Raw genomic sequence first — 24,791 nt, forward strand, 5'->3', positions numbered from 1 at the left:
GTCAGGAATGCTTACCCTTTCACCAAACTGACAATCTCTGGATAGCAGCGCTCATTTTAAGCCATATCGGCCAGCCAGTCTACAGATGGAAATTACTGATATCTCTGCTATCAAGAAATTGTCAGTTTGGTGTAAGGGTAAGCATTCCTGACCGGCAGTTAGGAGGTACTGGGTTCGATTCCCGGGCTGGTAAATAATTTTTGAATAGTAGCGCTCATCGAATTTTCATCTAGCTGTTTACACTGTTGTCAATATTTGCATTAGCAGAAGTCTTCGGGTCGAATTACAGCATTTAATTTGGATTTTCGTTTAATAATAATAATAAAAAATCTCTAATGAGCTGATTGAGTAAATTATAATTTTTTGAGTAGTTACTTCTAGCACGTTATTGTTCTATGGTGCAATGCGTGAGCGGACATGCTATCACTAACCAAGCAAATTTGCGGTAATCAGGTTCATAGTAATTTGTGTGGTTACTTATTGAAGTCCCCTTGTACATTACATTAATGTATTCACTCTTCTTCTCAAGGCTACGATAAAAATGATCAAGTACCCTCAATTTCATTGCAACACTTCTATTGTGAGGTCCACGTTATAATGGTTGTGGAGAAAAATAGGACAACAGCTTTGCCGATTCTCACCCTTGCCACTGCCTTCTACAGATGATAGCTAATACCTGTGTTTTGGATGTAACAATAAATGTTCATTCTTGTTTGAAATAATCAATTAAATTTTTTGCGTTAAGAACATATATTTTCCAATTATCAAATAATAAGTTCTCATAATTGAGATTGAATAATTTTAATAGATTATGTTAAAACACGATCTGGCAACGTTGCAGAGCTAGAAATGAATAGCGCTATCTGCATTGTCGAATGATAGACAAGGATAACAACACCATTGTTAATCAAATACTGTCATTATAACGTTCACCTCACTATATAGTTTCAACTTTTCAATACCCATTTTCAAGTGCATTTATTCAAGACATTATATTTTTGACTGATCTTGGAAATTTGTCTATTATATTTGTAGCAATTCATGCAGCAAATAATCGGCTGGCAGTTCAAGCGGCTGAAGATCGCGAGCGATGCGGGCGAAGCGGGGCTGTCGATGAACGACCGACTGCTGCGGTTTGAGGTGGCCGAGACCGCCTGTGCAGTTCGCCTCAGGGCGTGCCTCATCGAGGCCAACAATATATTCCGCCGCTGGATCGACAATACCACCAAACCCGAGGAGCATAACTTGTGAGTTACAAAAACTGAGGTAGCCAAAAAATCTCAGGTTCATGCAAGGTGTCCCACTGAAGATGTAACAGTCCAAGACCATAGATTCTACATAGAATTTGCAACAAAAAATGTCCAGTAAAATTTTCTTTCAAGTAATATTGATTTTTCGATATTTTTGAAAAACTTCAATAACTAGAGAACCTTAGGCCAAATCTATTTCCAAGGAGATGCTTGGAAAGAGAAAGAAATTTTCAAAAATATTCATATAATTTGATTCTTTGTTCGACGTTTTTGAACTTCTTATGAGCGCTCAAACTTGAGAAAAGGTGCATTCGTCGAATTTTAAACCAAACTTTGAACAGTTTGAACGCTCATAAAAATTTCAAAAACTTCGAACAAAGAAACAAATTATATGAATCTTTTTTGAAATTTCTTTCTCTTTCCAAGCATATTGTTGGAATTAGATTTGGCCTTAGGTTCTCTAGTTATTGAGGTTTTTTAACTAGTTGGTCGATATAAACTAAGGTCGATATACTGTAAGAGAATTTTACTTGACATTTTTTGTTTCATGTAGAATCTATGGTTTTCGGCTGTTACACCTATCGTGGGACACTGTATATTCTATACTAATTGAATACTGGGATAAGTCAAGAATGAATAGAGCTGCACAAATGAACTTCCTCCATAGCTTTCAATACTCGTAATTCTTGACTTTTTTTATTAAAGTCATATTATCTAGTAAATTGCTCGACATTTTCTACTTGGAATTGCTACATGATAATGGATCTAAAAATGAGCCAAAAGTGTTTCTAGCTGTAGTAGTTATTGGAATAATCCAAAAATATGCTGGAATCATCAGGATTTCAACATTTCTATCCATTGATATTACTTTCAGCATAAGACACGATGTGAGAACGACAGTGTACTGCACAGCAATTGAATTGGGAGGGGAGAGAGAATGGCTCTTCCTGTGGGAGCAACTGCAAGGGAAAAGGACGCATATCGATCAGGAAGAGAGAAGGAGAATATTGGACGCTCTGGCTTGCTCAAAGAACCAGCAGATTTTGAAAAGGTAACATTATTCAAATTCATAATCATTATCATTCAGTTAACAATAGCAGTTGTAGTTTTTAATATAACTTTTTCTCAGAGAATAAATTTTTCAACATTAATAAATTATAAATATTTCACCTCGTCCTATCATTTTTTAACCTTTTCCTTATTTTTCTCCCCCATTCCATCCTTTCATTTATTTCTATTTACTTCTCCTGTTACCTTTTTCACCTTCTCAAGGATTGAAGGTTTTCCTAGTACATGGATAACCATATAGTTGGAAAAACCCTTCAATCCTTCATCTTTTTTTTGCACCACTTCCCTTTATTTTGTTTTATTGTGTACTGTCGTTAATGTTTGCATGTATTCTTTTTGTTAATTTGTAACAAACTTGTATGTGTGTGTGAAATAAATAAATTGAAATTGGAATTGAAAATTTATATTAATAATGTGACAACAGCATCAATTTCATAGCCTACTACATTTACAACTAGAATACTGACAATACTTTGTAATATTACATTTTTTCTCACATTTGAATCGAATCTTCAATTCGAGATCTATGGAACTTTATAGTAAATATCAGAGTCATCAATAGACGGACAAACTTTTTGACGGAGAATTTATTATCGTAAATGTTTGTTGCATTGTTCCATGGTGTCACCGAGGCAGGGTTAACAAAATTACTAGATAAATGGTTTATTTAAATCGAGATATATATAAAAATTTAAAATAATAGTTTCAAAATAAAGTTTTATTGAGAACAGATGTAGAATGTGAATTCTAAACTTGTAAGTTATAATTTTTTGGTGACGTGTCTGTAAAATCTATACTGAACAAGGCGTTGGCTTTGTGACTTGCAACTTAGGTTTTTTCCTGTTCAGCCCTCTCTAGAAAAATGGCTGGCTAAGCGTGTTGTTGTGGAATTTTGCTCTGAATCATTTTCGTTTATTAATGTTTTAAATTTAGTTTTATATAAATTTTTGTGTTCTATTTTGTTAAGATTTAGCTGTTTGTATCGTCAAGCCAATAGCCACTGTGTTTCAACTGTAAACTAGATAAGTATTTTAGTTCGTAGTTACTCTAAAAATAATTAGGCTTAAGATATATTTCTTTGTGTATTTGTATAAATTCATCTGAAGATTATAAGTTCATTTGCTCTGAAAACTGGATTTCTCATTCATAGGCAATAGATCCATTCACAATTTATCAAGAATCTATTTCATTGGAGCTGACAACTATCCTTAGGTTAATAGGTGGAATGCTATTCCAACCGATTAAGGAAAAATTGGTAGCACGGCAAATGTTACCCCTGTGGTGGGACCGAATTACAAAATAAATATGTCCCAAATGGTACACCATGAAATCCCTGGTTATAAAAATTATTAGTAGGATAGATATCTTGATAGGTTATGAATGGTATACTGCTGAGTGGGAAATCGGTTCAAGAGAGATCAAGTCCTAATGAATATATTATCTGTGCAGACTAGCAAAATGGCATTAATATGAAAAATATTAAAAAGATGATGACTTAATAGCTGCCTTAACACAACTGTTTGATAAGCAAGAGGCTAAGTTAGACCAAATGTTTAAAAATCAAAATGCTAAGTTAAATGCTAGGTTTGATGAGATGAAGCAAGAATTTGCTAGCATTAGACTAGAGCAGGCTAGTATAAACCTTCTATTGAAAAATGCACATGAAACATTGAGTGATAATCATGAAGATGAAAACAAATTGAAGCAGGATAATAGTAGTGTTAAGATACAGGATCAACTCATTCAAGTTTCTGACAATGTAGGCCTAGTTACTGTTGTTGAAAAAGTCAACCTTAATGAGATAGTAGAATTGAGTAAAGAAGTAGGTAGGGAGTTGTCTTCACTGAAAGTCAACTATCATGAAAGTAATATTGCTACATTGAAGGTTAGGAAAACTATGAACAAAGTGAATGATTACATGAGACAGGTTTCTGTGGAGGTTAGGAATAATGTAAACAAAATGAATGTTGCTTTGAGTCAAGTTGATGAGTTCAACTTTCAACTGAGAATTGAAAAGGTGTATGCAATGCATTCTCAAGTGAACATGACTATCTTTTGTAAGCAAAACGGCTTTGTTGAAACAAATGAACCCATGAATAAAATCATGTTCTTGAAGAAAACAAAACGCAAAGTCTCCATTGATGTGTTAGTATTCAAAGGTTGTTTCAAGTTGCTTACTTACAAGATGATGACAATGAATCACATGATGAAAGGGTATTCCCCAACACACAATGATTAGGAATCCTGTGTTATGCCGGGATTCAGAATAGCATAATCGCTACGCAGTGTATGGTAAGAGTCCATAATTGTGTCTTTTTTCTTTCCTGTAGCCTATTTTCTTGGCCCTTAATCTTTTCAAATTTCAATTCTTTCCTGTCTTTGTGTAATGTTCAGTAAATTTCTTCTATGAAGCATATCTTAACCAATCTTGTCCATAGTCATTTAAATTTGTATTCTTCTGAAATAATATTAGAAGTTGAAATAGTAGCTTATTTTCCTAATCTTTAAATTGTTGATAAAACTTAACTTTTCTAAAATCTATCCATTGTAGTGTAAATAATTGTTTGCTTGTGGTATATTTTTTCATCATGTATTACATATTTTAATCATGTCTATTTTTTTTAGGTATTATATTAGGTAATTAGGTTTTTCAGAGCAATTATGTCCCATGTTCTCATCTTTCATTGCATATTGTGCCATAAGCCATATGTAATTAGGTTATAGTTTTCTTCTGGGCTTTTAACCCATTTTGCATTTTTTTTTTTGCTGTCCAATACTTTGGATTTTTGGTAGACAAGTAGGTGTGATTCTTTTAGAGGTGTGGGCGTGAACCACATATGGCTGGACTCGATTATCTGACCTACTTGTTTGCGATAATATAAAAACCTTATGACTGCAACATCAAATGTTTGTAAAACCTTTTGCATACTTTTGTTTTTGTGGTCCGATACTAGAGTCTGCTATCACATTGCCTTACAGACATCTAGGAACTTTCCACCCAGTCACAATAGTCAACATTTTTTTTCCTTCACCAGTTGTTTTTGTGGGAGTGATAGCTCACAATTATAACAAATTAGAGTCATACTTGGAATTTACAAAATTCCATAGTAGTATATTTTATTAAATATACTTCCTCATGAAAGTTCAGTACTGACATGTAGGATAGGCTCTAATTAATCTTTCTCTTCTTTGTATTGTTTTAGGGAAATTATTTACCCAGTTTTCTTTTCCTCTTGTTTGTATTTTTTAGGGAACTTATTTACCCATTATTCATCTTGATCATCTTTGTATTATAATCTTGAAATGTTTGTACTTATTATACAGTCTTTAAAATTTTAAATTATTTTAAAAAATAAATGGTTCAATTTAAAACGTTTTGTTATATTATTAATTGAAATAAGTTTTTTGTGATTGATATCTTTTTCAAAATTTTTAAAATTGTTTGTTCTATAATTTTGATATGATTGATTATCGTTTGAAATGGATGCTGGAGTGTATGTAGAATTTTTAGTGGGGTTTGTTGATTAGAATTTTGCTGGTATGTGATTGTTTTTTGAGATGGAAACCCATTATTGCCTAAAGAAGGAATAACAGAGGTTATGACTTAGAGAGGCAGTAATGAGATAATATTTTTGTGTTGATTACTTATGTTGATTGCCATAGATGCAAAAATAATGATTAATAATGTTGATTGCCATAGATGCAGATTACTTATGAATATTGTTTGCCTTTGAAGCAAAATATTATTGATGTTTTGAATGATTTCTTGTTTAATGATTGATAGTAAAGTTTTGTCATGAAATGTAGCTTGTGTTTAGAACATTGAAAAGTCGAAATAAACTATAGTATCCAGCAAACGATGATTAATAATATTAAATAATTTGCTTTTTATACAATTTTTGAACAAAAAATTAAAACTAAATAATTTTGAAACCCTGAATGATAAATCATAAATGTGAAATGAACTTGCTATAAATGAAATGTTATATTAAATGATAATGAAATGCAGATATATTATGAAATGATTGTGAATAGAAGATCAATTGTCTGAAATTATTGAATATATATTGAAATTAAATTTTGTTGTGATGATCTGATATTTTTTTTACAATTTTGATAATGATACAGGGTGTTATGAAATTCTATTTCTATTTTGAAGAATGGATTAAATTTTGATATTTGAACAGTGAATAGATGAAAATGAATTTTTTTTAAATTTATAATTGATATGTCCATATTTCACAATTTATGTATTGCTGACTGTATAATAGGATGTTAACAAATTTCAATTTCATAAATATTTAAAAATAATTTTCATGTGTATTAGATTGTATTGATAGCCTAATCAAGATTTTCTTCTTAGTTTATAAGCATTTTAAGATAACAGGTACAGCACAGACATTAACATTGAAATAGTTATCATGTGAATCTCGAAATCAGCAACAAGTGAACGCCATGAAGAGTGTTAAGAACATTTGGGTGATTTTCGAACTAGTGTGACATAACTACGCCAATATCTACGCCAATATCTACACCAATAACTACGCCAAAATCTACGCTGATGCCTACACTAATAACTACGCCAATGTCAACGCCAATAACTACGCCAAAATGCCAATATCTACGCCAATATCTACACCAATAACTATGCCAAAATCTACGCTGATGCCTACACTAATAACTACGCCAATGTCAACGCCAATAACTACGCCAAAATCAATGCTGATGCCTACACTAATAACTATGCCAATATCAACACTAATAACTACGCCAAAATGCCAAAATCTACGCCGATGCCTGTGTTGATGTCAATGCCTGCGCCAATGCCAAAATCTGTGCCAATGCTGATGCCAATGCCAATAGCTACGCCAATGCCTGCGCCAATGCTGATGCCAACAACAAAAATCAACGCTGATGCCTGCGCCAATGCCAATATCTGCGCCAATGCTGATATCAATGCCTATGCCTGCGCCAATGCTGATGCCAATGCCAAAATCAATGCCGACACCAAAGCATACGCCAATAACGATGTCAACGCTTATTGCTGACTTTGTATCTCAAACTTCAACACTACTACATTACCTGGAGGTAATTGTCATCCATGTTCACATTCGCAACTTTGAATTCAGAAGAACAGTCACAGTATCATGAAAGAATTGATTCAAAAAATCCTCTCCTAAATTATTCCTGTATGCAGAACTCTAAACCTTGAAAGCTGAAAATATCAAAAAACCAAACCTTACCTAAATTAATCCTCACCTAAATTAATCCTGTATGCAGCGTCTATCTCTTTTCCAAAAAACGAATTACATTGTCATTTCAAGCCTGAAATGTACATTGTATAATTATATGATACAAAATTATGTGACTCTGTATTGAATTTGGAATGCAGCCGTCTACTACAAACATGAAGCAATGCTAACTGAGATGTCACCTGTATCGAGTTTGGAATGCAGCCGTCTACTACAAACATGAAGCAATGCTAACTGAGATGTCACCTGTATCGAGTTTGATATGCATCAGTCGACTACAAGTATCAGCCCAACACTACGTGCATCCAGATCAGCCCAACACTAACGTCATCACATGGAGTCACACTTAACTGAAAATCATACTGAGTGCCTTAACGGACTGTTTTCCAAAATGTGCATCAATAAAATCAACCGTGTCAATAGTGAAAGAAATGAACATTTTTTGATTTATTGAAATTTTATTTGAAAATTAAATGTAACAATTCATAAATTCATTAAAAAAAAAAAAAAAAAAAAAAATATAATAATAAATTTTTCATTCAACATACTAATTATTTTTTTATGCAATAAAAAATTAAAGTTTTCTATCTATTAAATTTATGTGCAATTTCAAAAAACTATTCTTTACATATTAAACTTTCTGTTGAGATATTTTCCTTTAAATTATAAAGCTAAATCAAAAGTAATTTTAATATTCTATATTTTGAAATATTGTTTGGAAACATATAACAAACGCTATTGATGAATTTTTATAATAATTTTCAATATTATAGGATGACATGTAATGTTTTTCTAGAAAAAATTGTTACTGTTCTCAATTTAAATTTCAACAATTTTCATTAGGGTCAATGTAATTTTTTCTTTAAATTTTCAAACAGTAAAATTTTTTTATGTCAAGAGGGGGGTATTTGTAATATTACATTTTTTCTCACATTTGAATCGAATCTTCAATTCGAGATCTATGGAACTTTATAGTAAATATCAGATTCATCAATAGACGGACAAACTTTTTGACGGAGAATTTATTATCGTAAATGTTTGTTGCATTGTTCCATGGTGTCACCGAGGCAGGGTTAACAAAATTACTAGATAAATGGTTTATTTAAATCGAGATATATATAAAAATTTAAAATAATAGTTTCAAAATAAAGTTTTATTGAGAACAGATGTAGAATGTGAATTCTAAACTTGTAAGTTATAATTTTTTGGTGATGTGTCTGTAAAATCTATACTGAACAAGGCGTTGGCTTTGTGACTTGCAACTTAGGTTTTTTCCTGTTCAGCCCTCTCTAGAAAAATGGCTGGCTAAGCGTGTTGTTGTGGAATTTTGCTCTGAATCATTTTCGTTTATTAATGTTTTAAATTTAGTTTTATATAAATTTTTGTGTTCTATTTTGTTAAGATTTAGCTGTTTGTATCATCAAGCCAATAGCCACTGTGTTTCAACTGTAAACTAGATAAGTATTTTAGTTCGTAGTTACTCTAAAAATAATTAGGCTTAAGATATATTTCTTTGTGTATTTGTATAAATTCATCTGAAGATTATAAGTTCATTTGCTCTGAAAACTGGATTTCTCATTCATAGGCAATAGATCCATTCACAATTTATCAAGAATCTATTTCATTGGAGCCGACAACTATCCTTAGGTTAATAGGTGGAATGCTATTCCAACCGATTAAGGAAAAATTGGTAGCACGGCAACTTTCTTCTCAAAACATATACCATACCATAAAATACAAAAAAATAGAATTTAAGTTAATTGTTAAAACTCTTTGTCCCGGTTGCCAAAAGTTGTTGAATTTAAATCATCATTAAATTCCACTAGAACCAATCAGAGAAGCCTTCTTTTCGAAGAAGCTTTCTCTGATTGGCTCTCGTGGTATTTAATCATGATTAAAAATTTAACAGACTTTATTGAAAGCAGGTTTTCGTTTTTATAAGAATATTCTTTAGTGGGTGAGTAGTCAAATTATTATTTATATTTTGAGATTTAAATCAGGTGAGGTTTGAGGTTGAGTTTCAACCTCCCACGACCGCCGTAGTTACACTCGCCAGTCAGGAATGTGACAGCCTCAAATGGTACTTCCTCTGACTTCAGCAAGTATTGTTAGAAATAAAGAAGAATTTTCTAAAAGTAGAAAATTATAATGAACCAAAGAGAAGCAGAGTTATTTTTTAGAAGGCACTATAACTGAGGATAATTACAACAATCTGATTTATTAAATAAAGATTGATTAAATGTTATTTGGATATGAAATATTTATTTATTTTATCATTCAGAAATATAATTTCACGAATGTAATAAGGGTGACCTAGGCGATTTTATAGGTGTGTAATGAAGTATTCTTTTAGTTTCAACCTCAAACCCAACCTTTTTCAGAGGACTCTCAAAGTATTTCTACCTCAAATTTATCATTTTATCTCCATAATTCGCACATTTCTAGGAAGAAAACCACTGCATCTAATTTAATCGATGAATATATTTTTTCAAAGTTCTGCTTATTTTTGTTTGTTGGTACTCTAGTGATTTGCAACCTTACTGAAACCAATTCAATTATTTATGATGCAGGTATTTGGATTCCTCACTGCAAACGAATTCTAGCGATCATCTCAGGAATTTCAAAGAGAGGAGAGCTGTTTTTAATTCGGTTCTGAAAAACGTTGATGCAGTGGATCTGTTGATGGACTTTATGCAGGAGAACAGAGACAATATGAAGAGAGTTTAGTAAGTTGAAATCAAACAATTCATGTTTCATTATGTGGTACATACATTTTTTGGACTCAAAATAGTGTGTGAATTAAGTTATCATTTACATAACCTCAAGACTGTGTATTCCAAATTAAGGTTTAAAGCAGTTTTGGGCGAATGCCTGTTGTTTTTGCCTTTATTGTATCTATTGTCTATGAATAAATGAAATAAATAAATTCATTACGTCGTTAATGAAATAACTCTAATAATTTAATGTATCCATAGCTTTTGTATTAATACACTTTAGTGATGGAATTTGAAATTAAAATTATCATTCAATGATTTTTCTTCCCAATTCCATTTCATCTTATTTGACATAGTTTTTGCTGTTTTGTTACACTTATGGAGATGAAATTCGAAATTTCAATTGTTATTCAATAATTTTTCTCTTCATTTCATCTTATTTCTGTCTCCAACTTCAATTTTTATTACAGTTCAGCTCTTGTAATTTTTCATGTAAATCACCTTTTTCTTGCCTTGTGTTCAAAACTTCCAATTCCATTTTGTTACAATTCACAAGATTTGACGTGCAATTTAGAATTCATTCATAAGCAATCCATCATTGATGAAGAAAATTGCCTTCTATTCTATCTTATTTTAAATTTTACTATCTGATGCATAAGTGGGGGAAGGCTGACTCCCGTTTCTGTGAGTGTGGAGCAGTCCAGACTGTGAGACACACAGTGGAGGAATGTCCCAGATCAGCATACACGGGTGCACATGAAGATTTCCTGGTGGCTAAACCAGCATCAATAGCCTACTTAAATACCCTGGAAGCATGCCTCTAATTTCCAGGTCAAAAGTGACCAAGATATTTTTATTCGTTTTATATATGAATTTTTCATTGTTTTCTTTTTTTTCAAATTTTGTGATTATAAATGTGTAGTGTATGCTGCCATACGCTAAATAAATTAAATTTTACTATAGTGTGGTCCACGTTATAATGGCAGTGTTTGATTAGCAATGATATTATTATCCTTGTCTATCATTCAACAAAGTGGATAGCGCTATCTCTTTCTTGCTTTGTTCTATTGCCAGATCGTCTGTTAACAATGTAGAATTAATAATTAATTAACAAAATATTCCGTCTTAATTATGAAAATTCATTATAAAATTATTGAAAAATATAATCTCTTGCTTAATGAAATATTATTGATTATGACAGTGTTTGATTAGCGAATGGTATTGCCGTATTATGCTATCCTTGTCTATCATCCAACAAAAGCGGATAGCGCTATCTCTTTCTCGCTTTGCTCTGTTGCCAGATCGTCTTTTAACTATGTAGAATTAATAATTAACAAAATATTTTATCTTGTGAAAATTCATTATGAAATTATTGATAAATATAATTTCTTGCTTGATATTACATCAATAAACCTGTATCAGCTACCGTCTAAAGAAGACGGTAATCTAAATACATTGACATGACAGAGGATCGGCAACGTTTTTCTCCTATCTTTCTCCACTGCAATTATAAAGTGGAACTCACTATAGTTGTCTAAGCTTCCAAGTAGGAGAATTTCTTGCTTCAATATTACTTGATATTTTTATTTACGGTATCTTCTACAGCTATTCAATATTTTGTTATGGATTCACTTGTAGGCTTCCTGTCCACATGTTTAGGCTATAATGTCATTATTAAGTGTCAAAATAAGAAAGATACTTGATGATAATATTGATTGCTGTAGAGGAAACATTTACATTTCGTTATTAGATAGGTGAAGTACATAAAACACAAACGTATGAGTTACGGTACAACCTTTCTTTTATTATACTTGTTGAACATTTATTGCAATAAATAATAATTCATGGCTAATTTAGCTACGAAACTCATAAAACCTATTTGCAACTGTTTTGTTAATGTTAATGTATTCTTTCTAGCGGGCACGTGTGTGTCATTCATGATTTCTATAAATAATGTTTTGATTTTTATTGATTTGCAGCCATCATAATGCTCAATTTTATTCAGAAAATTGAAGCAATTTAGAAGTATCTGATTTTTCCGAGACACATTTATTATTTCTAATTACTTTCCTTGCCCTATTACCATAGGTAAGGAAAGTATTGCTTTCCGAAAAAAATTAAGGTACCCCAATTTCTAAATTTCTGTACGTTTCAAGGTCCCCTGAGTCCAAAAAAGTGGTTTTTGGGTATTGGTCTGTATGTATGTATGTGTGTGTGTGTGTGTGTGTGGTGTGGTGTGTGTGTGTGTGTGTGTGGTGTGTGTGTGTGTGTGTGTGTGTTGTGTGTGTGTGTGTGTGTGTGTGTGTGTGTGTGGTGTGTGTGTGTGGTGTGTTGTGTGTGGTGTGTGTGTGGTGTGTGTGTGTGTGGTGGTGTGTGTGTGTGTGGTGTGTGTGTGTGGTGTGTGTGTGTGTGGGTGTGTGTGTGTGTGTGGTGTGGTGTGTGTGGTGTGTGTTGTGTGTGTGTGTGGTGTGTTGTGTGTGTGTGGTGTGTGTGTGTGTGTGTGTGTGTTGTGTGTGTGTGTGGTGTGGTGTGTGTGTGTGTGTGTGTGTGTGGTGTGTGGTGTGTGTGTGTGTGTGTGTGGTGTGTGGTGTGTGTGTGTGTGTGGTGTGTGTGGTGTGTGTGTGTGAGTGTATGAGTGTATGTGCGTCTGTGTACACGATATCTCATCTCCCAATTAACGGAATGACTTGAAATTTGGAACGTAAGGTCCTTACAATATAAGGATCCGACACGAACAATTTCGATCAAATGCAATTCAAGATGGCGGCTAAAATGGCGAAAATATTGTCAAAAACAGGGTTTTTCGCGATTTTCTCGAAGATGGCTCCAACGATTTTGATTAAAGTTATACCTGAAATGGTTATCGATAAGCTCTATCAACTGCCACAAGTCCCATATCTGTAAAAATTCCAGGAGCTCCGCCCCATCTATGCAAAATTTGATTTTAGATTCACAATTGTCAGGCTTCAGATACAATTTAAACAAAAACTTTCGAGTGAAATAGATTGATCATGAGAATCTCTACAATTAATGTTCAGTAACATTTTCACCTAAAATTGAAAATAAGCTCGGAATTCGAGAAAATGTGATTATACAATTGCAAAATGTTGGCAACTGTTGATTCTATTAAATGATTCACTAAGAAGAGATAGCAGACCTCGTGTTTCTCCAGCGTTATTGCCCTGTCACCAGCTGGCTCAAATCTTTGAATAGTAGACTTGAGATGCGCGGGAACACTAGCGTCAGGTGATCAATTTTCATAACGGCAAGGAAAGTTGTGTGAGTGCGCGACACCAGATTTTTTTGAATGTGCACGTGTTATGAAGTTGGTAATAATTTTTGTGATTTGTTATCAGTTCTAGGTCTGAGAAGCGGTTTAATTGGAAACGAGCTGTCACTCTATTGGCTTCCTTTGTCTCAACCAATCATATCACAAAGGTGAAAATATTCAAATGATGAATAATGAATGATACAAATTCTTATTAAAAACTAATACCCTTGCGAATACTAAGGGCCGAGCTCGGGATTTGGCTAAGTCCTAGACTTTGAACAGCTGGAGTCAGAAAATTGGCTTTCCAAAACGGGGCGTAGTCGCAGCTTCTATAACAGTAGTCGTAGTTTTTATTTTCTCATTTCTATAATTGGAAACGTTTTTTCCTTGTCGAAATTAGACATTCTCAATAATTCAAAATAACTGAAACTTTACACTATTTTCTCTTTATTTTATTTTGTGTTCAATTTTCCAGTTTTTCGAAATTAAATTCAAACGTGACTATGACAATGACTGCGACTACGCCCCGTTTTGGAAAGCCAATTATTTTCTTACTCCAGCTGTTTAAAGTCTTGGATTTGACTAAATCCCGAGCTCGGAAACCGACCCTAATACTTTATTATAAGAATACAACTGGAATAAATTATTACGGTACATACGAAAGCGATTTTCTTGATGTCATACCGACATGCAGTCGGTAACTATTCAAACTATTTGAAGGGAATCTTCATCATTAGAGTTCTGTATTGCCGTTCTGTCAAGTAGTTTTTAAGTCTATAGGGAACAAACAAAATTAAGTATTCTTCTAAAATGTGCATAAATACACTCTCTATTAAAGCATAAAGTACAAGCCCCTATGCACTGGGCTATTCAGGCTTGGAAAAAGGGTGTTAATTTTTTGTGATCTTGAAACATGATCATCTTTCCGTTCTTCGGTAGCCGCTCGGCCGGCAATTCGAAAACATAGGTCTGTAAAATAGATTAATAAATAATAATTATTAGCCCCCTATTAAAATTTCTGGTCAGAAACCATCCCCAATATTCACACAACATCTTCCCAAAGTTTCTTGCCGTTCTGTCAGGTAGTTTTTAAGTCTATAGGGAACAAACAAACAAACACACATACATACATTCATTTTTGAATATATTGAAGATTACATGAACCTCTCTCAAATTGTAGTTTAAAATAGATACGCCTACTTAATTAATCACCAAAGAAGGAGTTTATATGTACCTTTCATTTGGAATTTCATTTGTACGGTTTAGGCCCGGTTGCACAAAAGCCGGTTAAATTTTAACCGTGATTAATTCCACGAGAGCCGTATTTTCAAAAACGCCTTTTCTGATTGGTTAGTTCTCGTAAAGTTAATCACGGTTGAAATTTAGCCGGCTTTTGTGCAACTGGGCCTCAGACTACAAAAATGTATCAAGGCATGTGAATTGGAAAATATTCTAGATGTCAATTATTCATATTATTTCTATTAATTTGAAATACTTCTCAAACACAAGTAACTAAAAATTACAATTTCCGGCTTGTATCCAGGCTTAAATGTACAGACTTGATGCTTTTTGAAAGTTTTGATGCGTTTGTTAATTATTCATATTACTTTTATTAATTTCAAATACTTCTCAAACACAAGTAACTAGAAATTATAATTTCCTGCATGTATCAAGGGTTAAATGTACAGACTTGTGATGGTTTTTGAATGATGATGAAATTGAAAATAACTGTTGGTTTTGTATTACAGCTGGAGAAACTTACCAGAAACACGCAAATTCTGAACAAGGCAAGAAAGATCATCAAATGGAGGAGTGAAAATAGCCAGGAGATGGCAGAGTGGCTGAAAAGGGTGATTGTGTGATCTCGAGACCCAAACTTGGCGAATAAATGGAGAGAATCGAAAATGAATCACTTGACAGCAACCGGTTAGTTCACACTGATGACGATTTTCGTTCGTAGACATTTTGTGAATGAATGTTTTGCGGTGGTTGAGATGGGAAAAAGTGTGATTTAGTATAGTTCGGTCCACGTTATAATGACAGTATTTGATCAACTTTAGTTTTGCTATCCTTGTCTATCATTCGACATAGCCGGTGGTACTATCCTTTTCTAGGTCCACAACGATGCCAATTATGTTTTTGACAGTGTAGAAATATAATTTATTAATGCAGAGAATCGGCATCGCTATTCTTCTATCTTTATACACTGCCATTATAACGTGGACCTCTCTATAGTTAGTTTTTGTGTAATTATGAAATGCTTTGGATCAACGAATTTGTTTATTATAGACTTTGACTCTTAGCAAGAAGAATAGTGTACTGTATTGTTGTAGAAAGTTATTTATTCACTTTTTTATTACTTCCTTGTAACATTATCAATGACTTTTTAGTGCGGTAGTGTAGTTTCTATTTATAATATTTTATTATCTAACTTATTTTTTTGTAATTATTATTGTATGACTCATTTTGTAGAAATTTATTTGTAAGATACTGTTTACTATGTTATTTATTATGTGTAAAAATTTATACGTATTCTATATTATTTATTCTAAGTAGGCTATTTTATTAAACCCATTTTGTTATCTATTTTATTTCCGATAGTGATGGTGGAGTATTTCATTTCAATTATTCCATTTGAGATTATTTAAGCTACTTGCATCTATTTGAAAGAACATTTACTGTATCATTCAGACTTGTTATAGCCTAACCATAATACTCTATTTTATCCATCATGAAAACTTGAATTATTAGTTCCATGTACTAATGGAAGTCTAACTTCATCACTTTTTTGTTCATAAATAGAACGACTAGTTGTCAAAATTTATTATTTAATAACTAAAAAGTGATTTAATAGTAAGCAGTTTGTGATTACAACAATGAAGAATTCTGATTTAATGATTGAACTTGAGTTATGATTAATCTGGAAGTGAGTTTCAAAGAACCATTTAATGGGTGATAGTCTATTGATAATATTCAAATATTATAAAAATGTAATCCAGCTAATCTACCTACCTTTATCCACCTACTTTGATGTAATCATGTAGGCCTACGGTGGTCATGTATACTAGAACTGGTCATGTAATCCAGTAAATACATTCCTACAGAAACGCTTATTCTTCAGGTATACAAGGAAATGAAAGAAAATAATATATAATGATAATAAATGTTTATTGCCGAAAAACATAACAAAAAACAAAACAATAATATTTCAAACAATATTTTTGGCGTGGCTGGGATAAGAGAAGCCTTGCGCTAATAATTGAATCGGTCTGAAGAGAAAGGGAACATGTCAAAAATCAGAATTTTTCAGGGGAGAGAAAAAACTGAATACAGATAAAAGTATTGATAATTTCAAGATTGTTTTTTTGTCATTAGGGTGCAAACTCTTCTATGACAACAATTTTAATCCAGTATAAGCACTTACCTACATAAGATTCACCCCTTAAAATTGAGGTTTTTGTTAAATTCCTTTTAGAGTCTACTAATGATGAATCTTCGCCGAATGTTCGGCGTTAAAAGGAAACATTTGTGTCATGACTAGTTCCCTTTCACTCCAGTACAGCAAAAATACGATATCTGTTTCTCGAATAAAGAGAGTGCTGACATGACTTGTTCCCTTTCAACTCCAATCGATGTATCCCACAGTAAAAAACGCATTTCAACCATAAAAAAATTAAAAATTTTGACATGTTCCCTTTCTCCTCAGGTCGGTTCAATTATTTTGATGGAAGAAACATCATACAAGACTTATTATTTATCATAGCAGTCATTAGTTGTTCAATTGTTGATTACCTCAACATAAAAATGAAATATCCTATTATTTTTCTTTCATTCTTCACGGTCTTCAGCTGACCTAAATTATCACACCACACTTATTTCAGCTCAAATCATGTCATTCCATTAGAAACAATGGGTAATACTTTTTTAATTGAGGGGAATAATGATTAGATGGAAATAAAAGTGATATAGTTAGTCTAAAATCAGACACAAAAGCCTGGAAAATAGAATTATAATTCAACTAGTATTCAACTTGACCATCATAAAGGAGTACTGAACGGTGAGTAGCTTTCCGCTAAAAATATCCATGAAATAACAAATGATTAGGTAATAAAATTGTAAAGAAATTGCAGCTTGTTAAAAATTTTCTGCTAACAAGGATGAATGGAGCTGTCGAATTATTATGATGACGAATGATAAAAATGACGAATCATTGTTGAGAGGCGATCGAAAGTGAGATAAATTTATGAAACTGCTATTTTTATGACATGTAATCAATTAGTGATCAATGGAGCAACAATGCCAGTTGAGTTCAATTAACTCCCAGCAGCGCCATCTCAGATTAGCTTGATTGGATATTATGTCAAGGCTTAGATTAGAAACTGAGAATATTTCGCAACATATTAATTTGATATTATCGATGATTTCTGAGACAGATTATAGTACTTTCTCTATAGTGAGATTCACGTTAAACTGTCAGCATCCCTAATGAATTACATCAATGCTTCCCATATTTAATTAATGCTGACAGTATGAATTGAATTTCACTATAGTGATTTCTATATGGATAGAAATCTGTGTATCGATCGATTCATCAATGAAAATGAGAGAGAAAGGTTTTGAAAGATAAATTTTATTGTGTGTTGAAAGGAGAAGGAGACATAAATTTAGCAGTAGACTACTGGGTTGATTGCTGTTGAAAATTGTCTCGAAATGTTGTTTTTTATTCAATAATTGGGAGTAAAAATTTGAAGTGGAAGTGAGATGTGTACTTATAAATTACGGTTTACAAATATTGCGCTCTCTTTTGTTATTGTTTTGACTCAGTCTCCAATTTCCAATTAAAGACTTAATTCTAAGTGTAGATGGTAATGAATAGATGCCCCCTGAGGGCACCCCTTAAGCTCAAAGCACCTGGAGAAAACTATAAACAGTTTCAAATTTAGTTTTTGGCTGGCCTATTGACATGATAGATACATGAGATATAAGACTCATAGAATGATACATGCATGATAGACTGATGGACTGATAGACTATAAATCTATAGAATATTATTTAGACTACTCATTCAGTTTAAGAGTTTATTGATCTTCCACCAATCTAAAACAGCGACGTAAAAGACTTCGTTAGAAATAAGTTGAATTTTTCCTCTTCAAACAAACTTTTCCAAACATTCATTGGATCCAGATTGATTTTTCGATGTCCTTATCAACTTTCCAGGAATTTCATTTTTAATGAGACACATCCTACAAAAGAGAGGAGATTAGAGAGAACAAGAGAGAAGGGAGGATATTAGAAAGAGAAGAGAGTAGATTAGTTTAGTTAAGCGGCTGTAATGGAACATTTTGACGTTCGTTTTTGTTATAGACAGAGTTCTATGGAAATCACCGTTGGACTGAAAAGGGTCATTGATAGATCATTAGTGACAAATGACTTGCTTTTCAATCTCCAGTTTTTCCTCTTTCTTCTTTCATTCTTCAATATCCGTATCGGTAACTCTTATATTTCATCATCTCTTTACTTCCCTTTGAAGTCTTATCTCATTCTACCTGAAGATCTGCCCTTATTATAGTGGATAATATTATCTATTGGAAATACATTTTATTTTGGAAGGTCGAAACTTTTTTATCGTCGCTTTTTCCGTTGAAATCTTAACCTAGAAATTCTCCCCACATTCAATTATCTTTGCTAAATACAAGAAAAAAGTATCTTATATCCAAAACTTAGAGCTTGTGAACACGACACTGAATGCTTGATAAATCAATTATGAATGCGGTAAAATTATTCGACGATACAAATTGCTGCTAGTAGGAAAGGCTTCAAGGAAGAACTTGAAATTACGTGAAAAATATAAAATAACAGATTGTGAATTGAATGTTCTAAGTTTCACAAGTTTACGTCCCTGGAAGTCTTATTCATATTGATAAATAAATTAATCACAATGTGGTCGAGGGAAATCGAAAATAGAAAAGTACTCGATAATAATATATTTAACACTAGCAGGTAACCCGTGCTCTGCAAGACTCTATTTTAAAACTTGACATAATTAAATTTTGAAGAATTGAAAATACACCTATAACCATCCTCGGTTAATTAAGAATCTATATGCAAAATTTCAAGTTAATCAGTCCAGTAGTTCAGACGTGATGATGATGCGTCAAACATAATTTTCCTATCCCGTACGTGTATAAGCCACGTTTCTCTTATTATAGTGTAGATGATTTATTCTCAAAGTTCAATACATTGTTCCTCAGTTGAATGCGCAAAGCTCAATCATAAATGGAATTGAAGACTTTGGTAGCCTATAGTTCAAATAAAAACTTCTATTAGACTAAGTTTGAATTGAATTAGTCAAACTTTCGTAGTTTGATAAATTCTCCAAACGCTTATTATCAACCAATCGAAAATTAATCAGATATTATTATTCAAAGTAAAATTATAACCTTATTTCTTACTTTCAAAATCTTTCTAATCCAAATTTGGGAGAGAAATAGTACAAGGAGTATCCTTAGTTTTTCTCTCCCATTCAGTGCTTTCTTGTGAAAATAATAATAAAAATAAATAAATCATGGGATGAGGAGCTTCATGAGAAAATTGAAACATGAAACAAACCAAAATAACACACAACCACAGTCAAAATAAAGTTTTCTGCGTTCGCTGAACGAAAGTTCGTTGAACGCTGACTTGATTCAAATCCCGTGCCTGAGGATACAGCTTTGACATCCTTTGATAAAGCTGTAGCGAGACTCTCGTCAATCTGTCAGCATTGGTTAAATGGGAACTATTTATGATATTTACATGAAAATCTGACAGTTTAAAGTGAATCTCACTATATCGATGGAAGATTCAATCTGTCAGTATTGGTTGAATGGGTAGCATTGGTGCTATTTATAGGGAATGATGACAGTTTAACGTGAATCTTATAACAGTTTGAGTTTTGTTTTGTTTTACGCATGTCTGTTGTTGAGATACTGATAGCCTGATAAGGTTGAATGGAAAGCATTGGTACTATTTATGGAGAATTCTGACAGTTTGTAGTGAATCGTAGCATAGTTTGGGGTTTGTTTTGGTTTATCATGTGTTGTTGAGATGCTGACAGCCTGATAAGGTCAATGGTAGAGCAGCCAGTGCCGGAAGGACATTGTTTATTCATTACCTAATTGCAGTTTGGAAATTCACTAATAACACCTGAAGCTACATGCTAATGAAAATTAAGTTACAAACAATATGGCTGGTTTCCTTTGTGCAATTACTTGTATTATAAGGCTCTATTCCGCTCTATGTGTGTGTTATAGGCCTATGCGATGTATAAAATGTGTGTTTACTCGTAAGTGAATTATTGTATGTTGAGTTTGAACGTTGATCAGAGAAAATTGAGAGAAAGGTAGAAAGAGAAAGAGAGAGAATAGAGATAGAGACAGAGTTTAGAGTTTTCCTAAATGTTGAGTTCGTTCTTACTATAGTGAAGTCCACGTTATAATGGCAGTGTTTGATTAGCAATGGTATTGCTATCCTTGTCTATCATTCAACAAAGCGGATAGGGCTATCTCTTTCTCACTTTGCTCTGTTGCCAGATCGTTTTTAAACAATGTAAAATCAATAATTAACTACAAACAAAATTTTTCATTTTAGTTATGAAAATTCATTATAAAATTATTGAAAAATATAATTTCTTGCTTAATAAAATATGATTGATTATTTTAAACGAGAATGAACATCAATAATCCTGTAACAACTACCGTCTTTAGAAGGCATTGACAAGACTGAGGATCGGCAACGTTGTTCTCCTATCTTTCTCCACTGCCATTATAACGTGGACCTCACTATGAAACACAGCACTGTCGTTTGTCGCTCATCAACTCAGCAAAGAAACAAGGGAATCGCTGCTTCAATAATGAAAATATAAAAAAATATTTTACAAAATAAATAAAAGTACTGTACTCTAATATTAATAACCCTTATAGGAATATACGAGTTTGTAGTTCATACAAGAAGCATAGAGACTCGCACGTAATTCGCTGATTATTCTGTTTCTCAACTCCTATTGGCTGTTGTCATGACGACGGAATCGTAGCTCTCTCATTGGTCAGCTTATGATAGGCTGAACTCTGTGTTACTCAACTCCTATTGGCTACTGCAATCACGACGAACTCGCAGGTCTTTCATTGGTTGGCTTGTGATAGTCTGTATTTCCTGTTACTAAAACTCAGTAATCATTTAAACGAAAATAATATTCATCTTTCTAGTTCTAGTTTGAGGCATGTTAGAGAAATAAGGCTGGATTTTCTTATATCAATGCTCAACATGGAAATTGAACCGTTATTGAATGGTTATTACAATTCGATTTTTTGAATTTTCATTCAATTTCATAGCAAAAGTGGAATTTCTCCAATTCTTGTTCATTTCAATAGTAGGCTTAAAATGGAATACCTGCCAATTTAAATCCATATGGAATACCTGCCAATTTTAATCCATTTATGTTCATATATTTATGTCACTATTCCAACAACAGAATTAGATTTCTCATTCCATTTATTGAATACATATTATAATCATAAAAATCAGACACAGAAAAAAAATATTATTTTAATATGCGAATAAGTTTATATAATTGGAAATACAGTTATCTTATACAGTACGTTTGTTTCATTTGTAGTATAGGCCTGCAGCATTTTTATTAGCATTCGATTCACCTTTCTTTCTTTTTATTAGCTGACCAAATAATTACTATGAAGTTGACCTCAAGAGGTGAATAATTCGAATGTCCTTTCTCCTTAATTGCTTTCGCTCTTACATGACCTCTGTAAAACTAATTGATTTGTACAGCAACTAATCGGACTGTTCACACAGAACGTATGTCGAACTGTGATGTGACAGGCTGTTAAAATGAAATTAATAGCCAACACCGATTCTTTCCTTGTTGAACCGATGAATTAAGAATGTTGATGAACTAAAACTGATAGTTCGATTTTCTATAATAGAGGAAAGAATTGGCTTATAAATATAAAGAAAAGAAAAATCTCAGTACCCTTTTTTTGAAATATTTAAAAAAAGGGTACTGAGATTTTTATTTTCCTTATATTTATATTACAAGTAGCCCTATACAGGAAATAGATAAAAATGAATTGGCTTATACGGGATATGAAATTCACTAATTAAATCAAATTGACGAATGACGCATCATCACGTCTGAACTACTGGACTAATTAACTTCAAATTTTGCATATGGATTCTTAATTTACCGAGGATGGTTATAGGCCTGTTTTAAATTCTTCAAGATTTTACTAGGTCTTGAGTTTTTAATTGCACCCTTGCGGTTACGTTACGGGTTACCTGCTAGTCATTAATATTTTGATCATTTTCCAAAATAAAAAATTACTTTAGTTTGTATGAGATTATGAGTTCTTTTGCAGTAATTTCGAATTATGAAAACTATGACCTTCCGATCTTTATCCCTAGAACCTAAATTTGGTATGATTTTTCAAGATCACGAACTTCCAAGTAGTAGCATAGAGAAACGATAGCATAAGTGGATATCCCATGGTATAGTGCGTTTATGTCGCAACTTTTACTCTTATCCCAAGCCGATAGCTCACGTAGTTCTTTCTTATGCAGCTGTGTGACACTGGTAGTCTCTCATATTGTGCCGTTCATACACTCTCACCCCAACAAAACAGTAAAAATTGACAATAATCGACAGTAATCGGCTTGAGATAACAGTAAAAGTTGCGACATAAACGCCCTATACCATGGTATATCTACTTATGCTATTGTTTCTCTATGGTAGTAGTGAACTTGGAATGAGGAATGTACAGTAACATATACGACATTCCAATGTTGAAAATATTGTACCTGAATTTCAAATTTAAAATCCAACTGATAACTTGCAAATATTGCTGGTTCAAAATCCTTTCTAATCAAATCCAGACTGAATTCGTTCTACAAGAAACGATCATTAATAAATAATATTATCACGAAGGCAACTTTCTACAAGTATTTCAATTCTAGGTGATCATGAGGGGGTGAATACAATACAAATATACAAACGTTTCTATCTATAATGATATCATGAATAGACCAATGTAGAGAAGAGATGATGAGTGAAGATGAAATGGATTCAAGTGTGGTACGGTAATAATAATTAAGTTGATTAGCATCATCAAAAACTAAGAAATGGATTCAAGTAGATGAAATGGATTCAAGTATGGTACGGTAATAATAATTGAGTTGATTAGCATTATCAAAAACTTTGATTTGATGATTATCAAATCGTCTTTGATGATTGATCGGGGACCGAGCTTCGCTCTGGAGTACAAAAGCATAAAAATGTATTACGAAAGAAGAAATTATAATAACATTCATACAGAAATATTCTATCCAATCACAGTAAATTGATTCACATTAATTCCCAGAGGAATGCAAAAATTCCCCTCACAAAGTTGCAGAAAAGCCGGTTAAATTTTTAACCTCATTAACTCCACGTGAACCAAATCAGAGAAGACCATTTCAAAACGATGGATCTACTGGAATTTAACAGGATTGAAAATAACTCAGCTTTTTGCAACCGGCACTAAGTACCTGATTGAATGATTACAAAAGTTCAACAGGTGAGTCATAATTTTGACACAGTCCCATACACATGAACTCGCTCACTCACTTCCATCACCAACAGACGACCAAATAATTATTATCAGCTGTTTTTCCAAGGATGAATAATATTTATCCTTTCAATGTCCTTCAGCGAGTTTTCCCAGGGATGAGACCTAGAGCAATCGAATCTTTATATTATAAACCTACTATGTTCTGAATTTCGTGAGAATCGTTTGAGCCGTTTTCGAGATCCGGTGAAATAAAAACATCTAAACATATAAACAGAAGTTGCTCGTTTAATAGTTTAGGATATAGGATATCTCTGATTTTTTCCACCAATATTTCGTCCTTTCTCAAGATGGAAATCAAATATTCGTCTTAATTCTCAATTATTATTGATGGAGAAAGATTCACTCGTCATAAATTAATCTCCAGTAAATATTGATTCGCCTCTTCTATCAACCCTGATAAAATCCACGACATTGATTAGAGGTTGTCACGCTAACTTTTCTTGCAGGGGTTGGGTAGAGGTATTCTCTTCATCCTTCCAACCCCCTCCTCACAAACAATTCTGATGATGGGTGGGAGGGAGAGCTTTCTTCGGTCTCGACCAATGACGCGCGAGATGTCAGAAGTAGTGGAGTGAAAT

At 32.8% G+C, this 24,791-nt stretch overlaps 1 protein-coding gene across 1 annotated transcript in view; it reads left to right on the forward strand.

The window, feature by feature from the left end:
- LOC111049427 (aminopeptidase N-like) overlaps positions 1 to 15,440 on the forward strand; it is a 48,545-nt gene extending 33,105 nt beyond the window's left edge. Inside the window, exons 12-16 of the mRNA XM_039434665.1 lie at positions 1,036 to 1,247; positions 2,125 to 2,301; positions 10,141 to 10,296; positions 13,641 to 13,722; positions 15,304 to 15,440. The gene's annotated coding sequence lies outside the window, so the exon portion shown is untranslated. The remainder of the gene's footprint in view (positions 1 to 1,035; positions 1,248 to 2,124; positions 2,302 to 10,140; positions 10,297 to 13,640; positions 13,723 to 15,303) is intronic.
- Positions 15,441 to 24,791: the final 9,351 nt, after the last annotated feature.

Source organism: Nilaparvata lugens, chromosome 8 (assembly GCF_014356525.2).
Source record: "Nilaparvata lugens isolate BPH chromosome 8, ASM1435652v1, whole genome shotgun sequence".
Taxonomy (NCBI): Eukaryota; Metazoa; Arthropoda; class Insecta; order Hemiptera; family Delphacidae; genus Nilaparvata; species Nilaparvata lugens.